The 8,447-nt window shown below is 35.5% G+C and overlaps 2 long non-coding RNA genes across 2 annotated transcripts; one reads left to right on the top strand and one right to left on the bottom strand.

Moving 5' to 3' along the window:
- Window positions 1-863: 863 nt before the first annotated feature.
- LOC132042876 (uncharacterized) lies at window positions 864-3,608 on the bottom strand. The gene is made up of 2 exons (XR_009411614.1): window positions 3,486-3,608; window positions 864-1,126 (listed from the first exon to the last, which is right to left on the bottom strand). It is a non-coding gene; the product is annotated as an uncharacterized LOC132042876 (long non-coding RNA).
- A 214-nt stretch (window positions 3,609-3,822) lies between these two features.
- Window positions 3,823-4,784, top strand: LOC132042878 (uncharacterized). Its single transcript, XR_009411615.1, has 2 exons — window positions 3,823-3,985; window positions 4,206-4,784. It is a non-coding gene; the product is annotated as an uncharacterized LOC132042878 (long non-coding RNA).
- Window positions 4,785-8,447: the final 3,663 nt, after the last annotated feature.

The raw sequence follows: 8,447 nt of genomic DNA, 5'->3' as shown, positions 1-8,447 counted from the left end.
CTTAACCTAACCTTTTGCATTTGTTTAAGGTATTCAAAAGTTAATATATGTACATAAACACGTAAAATTTATCCTACACATAAATACCCCGTCCGCAATTACTTTTTAAACGACTCTATACCTTTAGTGCATCGAAATTTAGCTTTACAGGGCAAATACTTATTCACACGGCAATGTAGATATACGAGTAAAAACTTATTCGCCCCAAAAGTTTATATGTAAATTTACTATAATTAAGTGATTTAATGAGGTGAAGAATACATATTAACTAACCACTAGAAATTTGTCCTATGGTAACGGTTCTGTTACCGTTGCAGTAGATTGTTTTTCCGTTGCTATAGTTCTACTGCAACGGTTTTGGTGACTGTTACAACAGCTTGCGTTACAATAGGTCTATTGTGACGGTTAATTGTGACGGTTCCTAAAACCGTTGCAATAGATTATCCTATCGCAACGGTTTGCCCTTCAAGATCATTGCAACGGTTATGTGTCTACCGGAACAGCTAAGAACCGTTGCAATATATATTTTTGCATCGGTTATTCAACGCTATTGCAACGCTTATTTCAGACTATTCAACCACTGCTTCTTCCTATTGCAACAGTTGTTATAGAGCTAATGCAACGGTTATTTAATATCGCAACGATTATTTTTAGGACTATTGCAACAATTATTATAATTCTACTGCAACGGGTATTATAGGTCCACCGCAACATATATTATGGGGCTACCGTGACAGTTATTGCGATGCTACTGCAACGAGTATTATGGTGCTACTGCAACGGATATTATGGGGCTACTGCAACTGACTATGGGCTGACCCAATATAGACCACACATATATCAATCACCAGAAGAAACTATAATAATCCAAGATCCCACATCATATATACCAAAATAATAATTCAAGATCCGACATCATACCAAAATAATAATACAAGATCCAACATCATACCAAAATAATAATCCAAGAGGTCAAGAAATATACATAAAAGCAAAATATCAAGATAATGTTTGACCATTCAAGAGGTGGAACACACAAGTTTTCAATTTTCCAAGAAATTAACCCAATCCTCCTTAGTGGATCATGTATCTTCACTTCTTTCATCCCCTTGTTCAATTTCACCACCTACAAAAAAATGATAAGGAAAAATGATTTAGAAAAGCTTTCATAAAAGAATTTAATCTCTACAATGCATACATACTAATGATGACAAGACTAGAAATAAGGAAACGACTAAACCCCAAAAGCTCTCTTCTCCCTCCTCTTTGGAGAAACATGGCGACTTGAGTTTAATGGGAAACTTAGCCTCTCCGCAACCTCCCATGGTTATGGGAGAGACAATTCGTAACAATAATCCTCAAGCATCATATGTTGCAAGCCTAAAACTCAAACGAAACTTGCAATCTTTACCAAAAACCAAGCAAAACCTATCAAATATATTCATGGACAGCCCTCTTGTTCAATTTACTTTGAGCACTACTACAAAAGTTGCTTTTACCGACCAAATTTTAGCGGCAGTTGGTTTGGTTTGTGGGAGAAATCATAGGCCAATCAAAGAGGGCAACCACCCTCCAAAGAGATCTTTTTTCCTCCCTGTTAGCCTCATTCTTCATACTGGGCTATTCTTTAAACAAGGGTCCTAAAATTCAGGAATTGAAACGAATGGCCTTGGAAATGGTCTAAAATGGCTACATGAGTCCACAATAAATAAAATCTCCTGACTTGTGTCCACAATAGATAAAAAATGTGTAACATAAATTAAGCAACGTAACAAGATAAATTAAGCAATGTAACAATTAGCCTCGGACGGTATATGAGTCCACAATACATAAAAGCTTTGGGCTTGTTTCATATCGTACCTAATAATCTCTCTCTAGGAAAATGTGGAGATGAATACATAAAATAATTCTTCTGAAATTGGGATTCTTCAAAAACAGAAGAAAGAACATGAAATTTGGGTTTACCGGAAAAGTTTAGGGGGTAAGAATATGTATTTTCCTCCATAACCATGGCTATCATGATCATCATCACCCTAAAGGCTCAAGATCATAATCGTCAATTTGATGAAAGGGCTGTTAAAATCTCTTTAAAACAAAAGCATAGGAAAATTCATTGGCTAAATTGAACTTCAGAGAAAGAGAGTAACCACCCTCAGGAAATCCCAACCTTTCTCGAGTTCTATAGAAAGCCTCATTCTTTGAACACAAAAGAGGCTCGATTTGCCTTTAAAATCCGTCGAAGAATGGCTAATCTTGCCATGGACGCAAAATACGATACACCTTTGTGAGAGAGCACATAAGAACCGACCTCACAAATTCCCCCCTTTGCCTAGCACTCAAAAGTTTTAACTTTAAACTTCCTGGAGAATATCACCATATCCTCATTTCCCAAGTTTAGGGGTTAGGATCCAAGTACAAAGGATTTCTCCAGACAAGTTTAAGAGGCAAGCTGACAAATTGTGACAAGTTTAAGGGAAGTTTAAGAGGTATCTATGTATGTGTCCTTTTCCTTATTACTACCATAAACATGGCTGTCATCCTCGTCATCACCATAATTGGCATTTTTGTTGACAAAAGGGCTCTAAATCTTTCTCGTGTAACAAAGGTATAGGGAAATTCATTCGCAAATTTGAACTACGAGAAAGAGAATAACCACCTTTAGAAAATCTCAACCTTTTTCGAGTTCCATAAAAAGCCTCATTCCTAGGACACAAAGATTAACATTCTCTCACATAAGCTAAACACCACTAATGGCTGCAAGCTTAAGAAGCCTTTGTGAGACACAAAAACCTAAATAGCTCCCATATCTCAAAAGACTCCAAAAAGATGCCACGCCAAGATATAGCAAAGCTCAACCATCTGATGCGTAAAGAATGAAAATCATCACTGCCTCATTGAACTTATTTTGCTACCGGATTGCCTCGCCAGATTACGGGTCGATTTCTCAAATCGTAAACTAATAGCACAGAAGAAGCAATCATCATCACCGCCTTTTCGTGTGATGCGGCGATCAACGTAGAAATGACACCACATATCTACTTTTTGGGTCGCCGTTTATCATAGATAGCATGGTTGCGGCAGTTATAAGAGCAGAAGGGAAGAGCATGGCCTCTTTTTACGGAGGAATACTCATGGGGTATTGTTGAGATGGTTTATCAATTGTCATTTTCCTTTTCTTGTTTTTCTCTCGTTCTCGCAGGATTGTTGATTTTCATGAATGGAGAAGAAATCATGGACATGGCGTAAAAGGGCAACACCCTTTACAAAAAATCCCATCTCTCTCTGATGTCTCATTCTTACTTTCTGGGCTAAACTATGGTGAGGTTTCTGCCATAAGCATTATCATTACAGCCTCTTTTGAAAGATGGAAACTTTCCCACAATTAGGTGTTTCGGTGTTTGGATAACAATTTCGAGCAATTTTTAACGAACATAAGATAAGATCAGAGTATGTTTGCTAAGCTCAAGTAAAACAAGAAAACATACTAGCACTTCCGAAGATGGTTGTTAATTTTGTTTATGGGGAAATCATAGGCCAAATAGAGGGGCATACCACCCTCCAAGAATTCCCTTTTTCACTCTGCTGGCCTCATTCTTCATAGTAGAGGGTATGTTTGGCCCTTTTCCATTCTTCGTACTAGCCGAACCTAATTTCTCTATGCTTTTGCCGTCGCTTTGCTCGAAAACGCAGCCACGCAGATCAAAGCGGTCACGGATAGAGACAGAGACAGACAGAGACATACAATGAGTGTGTATGTAGACAGAGACCATTCATATGCTAAAAGGGCTGTTGATTAGAGCTAAGATAAAGTCACTGGCATACCGGTGATGGTCAACCACCCTAAATAAATCCCATTTTTCTCCGATTGCCTCATTTTTTGTCTAAAACTTTGAGGGCTCAGTTTTTGCTATTCTACAAACATGCAAAGAGAAAGCGACAAACGCCATCGCTGCAGACACCGGATTGCAAATGGACGCCGTACCAGGTCGCCCGCCAAGATATCGTCGGTAAAAGCAATTTGTTATGTAAGCGAAATCTTTACCGACAAATAAGCAATAGCCAGCAGTGAGGTTTAAGCATACACCATTCTATTATCAAAAATGGAATATTCATGCTTGTAGTGAAATAAGTATAATAATATTTCCATGGTTTCAATTCATAGATTGTGAAAACACAGAATCTTGAAGTTCTGGTAACATATAAAGGTTTTAGAGAAGCTCACTTTCAGTTGACCCTTTATGGTATTCAGATTCCCACAATTAGAAGGCCAAGAAGAGACATTTTTCATCTTGCAAAACTAAGCCATTTTCCTTCAACAAAAATAGCAAATACCAAAATCATCAAAACATGTTCTTGAAAATCCTTTCAACATGATATCTACTGTTCTTTTCTTCATTATATGAAGAAAAAAGACTTAGAAAAATCACACAAAATATTAAAAAAATGGGTGTGCTGCATCAACAATTGCCTCAAAGTTAGCATTTTTTCCACCAGAGCCATCATATCAAGTTGATTTAGATGAACAAACACAAAAATTGAAACTATTAGGTGTCCCTCAAAGTGAAAAGGGTGAAGTTTCAATTCTGCAAACAAAGTTTCAACCATTTGAGAAATGAATGATCTAAGGAAATATAGCAACACTAAACCCATGAAAACATGCAAGAGATTCAAACTTGCACAAAAAAAAAAAAAAAAAAAAAAAAAAAACAGCAGCACATTCTGACAGTAGTTCAACAGAACATAAATGAACAATGTTACATTACCATAAAGATAATCTCAAATTTTCTTATAAACACAAACCATCAGCAAATGTCTTAAAGAAACCAAAACCAAGTCATTACTATGTATATTTTTCAGAAATAAAAATAAAAAATAAACTCACTCAAGCTCCAAGTACTCTTCAAAAGGCACCAATAACAAGCACCTTTCTAGAAAATGCCCGCACAAGATCTGAAATATACAAAAGTAACAGCTAACTCGATCACCACACTACACTTCTCAGTCACTTCCATTTACATTAAAGTTAAATACCTACAAACGACATGGCATCTTCATGGACATAAGCAAAAGCCAACGAAACCATTGACGTAAACAAGAGTATGCAATCTTTACTTTTAAAAAAATCAGTTTTGCGTAATCTTCGTTATATCTCTTTATTTTTTTAGTGAGGAAGGCTCCTAGCAAATAAAAACACGATAACAAAAACAACAAAGTAAAAAAAAAATCACTTTTATTTGAAAACAGATTCTTATTTGTTACATCTGAATGAACATAATATACACTTTTTCGCAAGTAATAAAATTCAATAGGCTTTGAATTTCTCTAGTTTAAGGTTGAGAATTTTGTTGACCTCTATAATGGAGTTTTATAGTAGTGGGTTTTCTTAAATATATCACATCGCCTACATGAAATTTAAAACACGTTGCTACTGGAACTTTTTTAAAGTAATCGTCAATCAATAACTTAGAAATTTGGTCAGTGGATCTCCTTATTTGATTGAACAACACAACTAAAATGCCTTTTTTTATTTAAGTTTGTATCACACAGAGGCAACTATATACTGAACAATTCCCAGTTTTATTTGTAAGCTAAATCACTGGACAGAGAACGGATAAAAAATTAGAATGCCATCTGTTAGTGAAGAACCAAAAATAGAGCTTGATGTCAATATGTAGTGACTACTAGAAGGCATATCTAGAATTTTCAGATCAATGTCAACATATGAATAGAGAATTTTATATGACACAAGCTGTTCAAGATCAAAATTATGAACTATCATATAACTCAGCTTCATTGGAGAGGAGTCAGCTCCATATTTTTTCAATCAAATATGAACCTTGGTCGAGAATATTCAACTCTCAAAGATTTTGGGACATAGTAATTATATCTTTACTCTTTTCCCCTCAAGAAAAATGAAAAAGAGAGGGATTTTATCATTTTTCAAAGAAATAAAGAGATTAGGGTGCAAGTCATTAAAAAAAAATATAGGATAGGGTGCAAATTCCAAAAGAGGACATACGTTAAGGGTGCAAAATTCCAAGAACTCAGTTCTCGGTAACTAATTACTAAAAAGTATATGACAACGGTCCTTGAAATCACACAACAACCTTAATGTATACTTCATATCATGGGATCTAATAGTGGAGGATCAGGATAAACAGAGAGACTATGCGGTATAGGATAAAATTTCTCAACTGATGAAACACCATATTCGAAATACAAAGGCACTGCAATCTAATATTATCAAATTGCATTTTTTATTTTTTTTCAAACTGACTTAAAGGCATTAGAATATGACATATCAAGGCAAGAGAAGTTTTAACTGGTAGATTACCTGCACCTCTATAAACGTTCAAACCCTCAAGCAATACAAAATAAACTAGATATTATTAGACTGGACCTTCTCTGCCAAATTTTTAACCTGCAAAAATAGACCACAAGCAAAACCATGATCCATCTATGGGGAAATACCAACGTAAAAATGTATTAATATATTTTCTGCTAGCATGGACATATACAAGAGCAAATAAACAAATTTCGGGAATATATTATACTCTTTCACCACTTAATAATTTTGCGGAGGCCACATGTCGCTTTAACTTAAGCAAATACATGTCTAACAAAATCAATTTACGGGTAGAGAAGCAAATCCATCAAATAAAAGGGAGAATACTAATTGACTCCGATCCTCCTTCAATCATCTCATCCATAACTGGTAAACATACACATTTCTCGCTCATATTTGTATTTATCACGCTACAGCTATGACACATATGCATTCTCATTGTTCGTTCTGAATCAGCTAGAAAGCCTAGTAGCTCTTTGATATAAATAAATGAATAAATAAAAACATAACAAAGAGGTTTAATGCTTAAAGCAGCACAAATAAATACATATGAAGAAACAATAGGTTACAACAATAAGCAAGCAAGATAGTGGTACAGAGAAAACATAAATGATAGTTTGAGTCCACAAACGATGAGTGTATATGACAATTTGTTAAATGCGAAGAACTCAAGATATAGTATGAAATAGACTCCAAACAGAATTTGGCTCAAAGAATTGAAACCTAGCTTCTTAAACATCAACTCTTTTCAACCCCAGAATAAGAGGACAAACTACAAATGACTCTATTGATCATTTGAAATATCCAAGATACTCACTTTTTTAGCTCATCAAAGACTAAATTTTTAGGCATAAAAACATCACCAAATCCTCATAAACACCTTCAAAATTGACAAAAAAATATGACAAAGTACCGATTCGTGTACAAAACATAACACCCATCCGTTGCTTCTAAGCCTAAGAAACTCAATGAATCACATATTTCGAGATCTAAACCTTTGTTCTTGGCTTTGGCCACCTATTTCCGAAAACCCATAAAGCAAATGGTGAAAAATAATAACCAAAATGTTCAAAGAAAGATTTTTTCCTCAAATCATAAGAAACCCGTATTTGAGATACTACCTCTAAACCACAATAAGAGTAAATAACAAATATATATTGGAACAAAAACATCTACTTCATAGAAACCCATTTGTGTAATTTTTATTTATTTCCAAAAACCCTTCAATGGAATTTCTGATTTGAAGTACAATCATAGTACCACTAAGAAATCAATCAAAAATGTAGATAAAGAAGGGAACTTACCTGTACTAATTGTAGAACCAGGTGCAAAAAATCCTTACTTCATTACTGGAGAAGAAAACCCTCAGTTCCTCATTGGAGAAGAAAACCCTCCACCAAAGAAACTGAAGTGTTTACATAGAGTGACATTCGTATTTAATTTTTCATTAAAAAAAAAGAAGCTTTGGCGGGTCTACTAAAATTATTGGAGGGAAATATTGGGAGAAAATAAACCGTTGCAATAGCTATTTTTTTCGATAGAACTGTTGCCATAGAGAAATCTACCGCAACGGTTCACATAATCGTTACTATATGTACCTCTATAGCAACGGTTCTTAGACTAAAGCAACGGTCTAATTGTAGAAGTGTTCCGTTAGGTAAAAGGGGATACTGCAACGGGTGTAACCGTTGCAAGAAATGTTCTATTGTAACGGCTTGATAACTGTTGCCAAAAAACCGTTGCTATAGGCCTATTTTCTAGTAGAGGCTGTATTTGAATCTTGGGTTGCCTAGAAGGAATAATACTTGGATAAATGACTACGAAGCTGAAATTTTCGCTTCTAATGGTTGATTGCTTCCGGCCGGCAGGCAAGAGCTCTCTGGACCATGGATAGCCATGTGAGGCAAAATTCAGTTGTACTGATGTTTACAACTCAGCCCGATGCAAAATCTTCCAGTAACAATACTAGTATGATGGCCTATATATAGTCGGCAAACCGTGGAAGATGACTATGGTCATACTGGGGTTAGTCAAAGTGGTGGAAAGTAGGGAGGTTGATGCTTCCCCTTTGAATGATACCAATGGAGATGGCTTTTAGGTC

The sequence above is a fragment of the Lycium ferocissimum genome, unplaced genomic scaffold (assembly GCF_029784015.1).
Source record: "Lycium ferocissimum isolate CSIRO_LF1 unplaced genomic scaffold, AGI_CSIRO_Lferr_CH_V1 ctg18763, whole genome shotgun sequence".
Classification (NCBI taxonomy): domain Eukaryota; kingdom Viridiplantae; phylum Streptophyta; class Magnoliopsida; order Solanales; family Solanaceae; genus Lycium; species Lycium ferocissimum.
The sequence above is the reverse complement of the archived record's forward strand: the minus strand, read 5'-3'. Positions and strand labels throughout refer to the sequence as shown.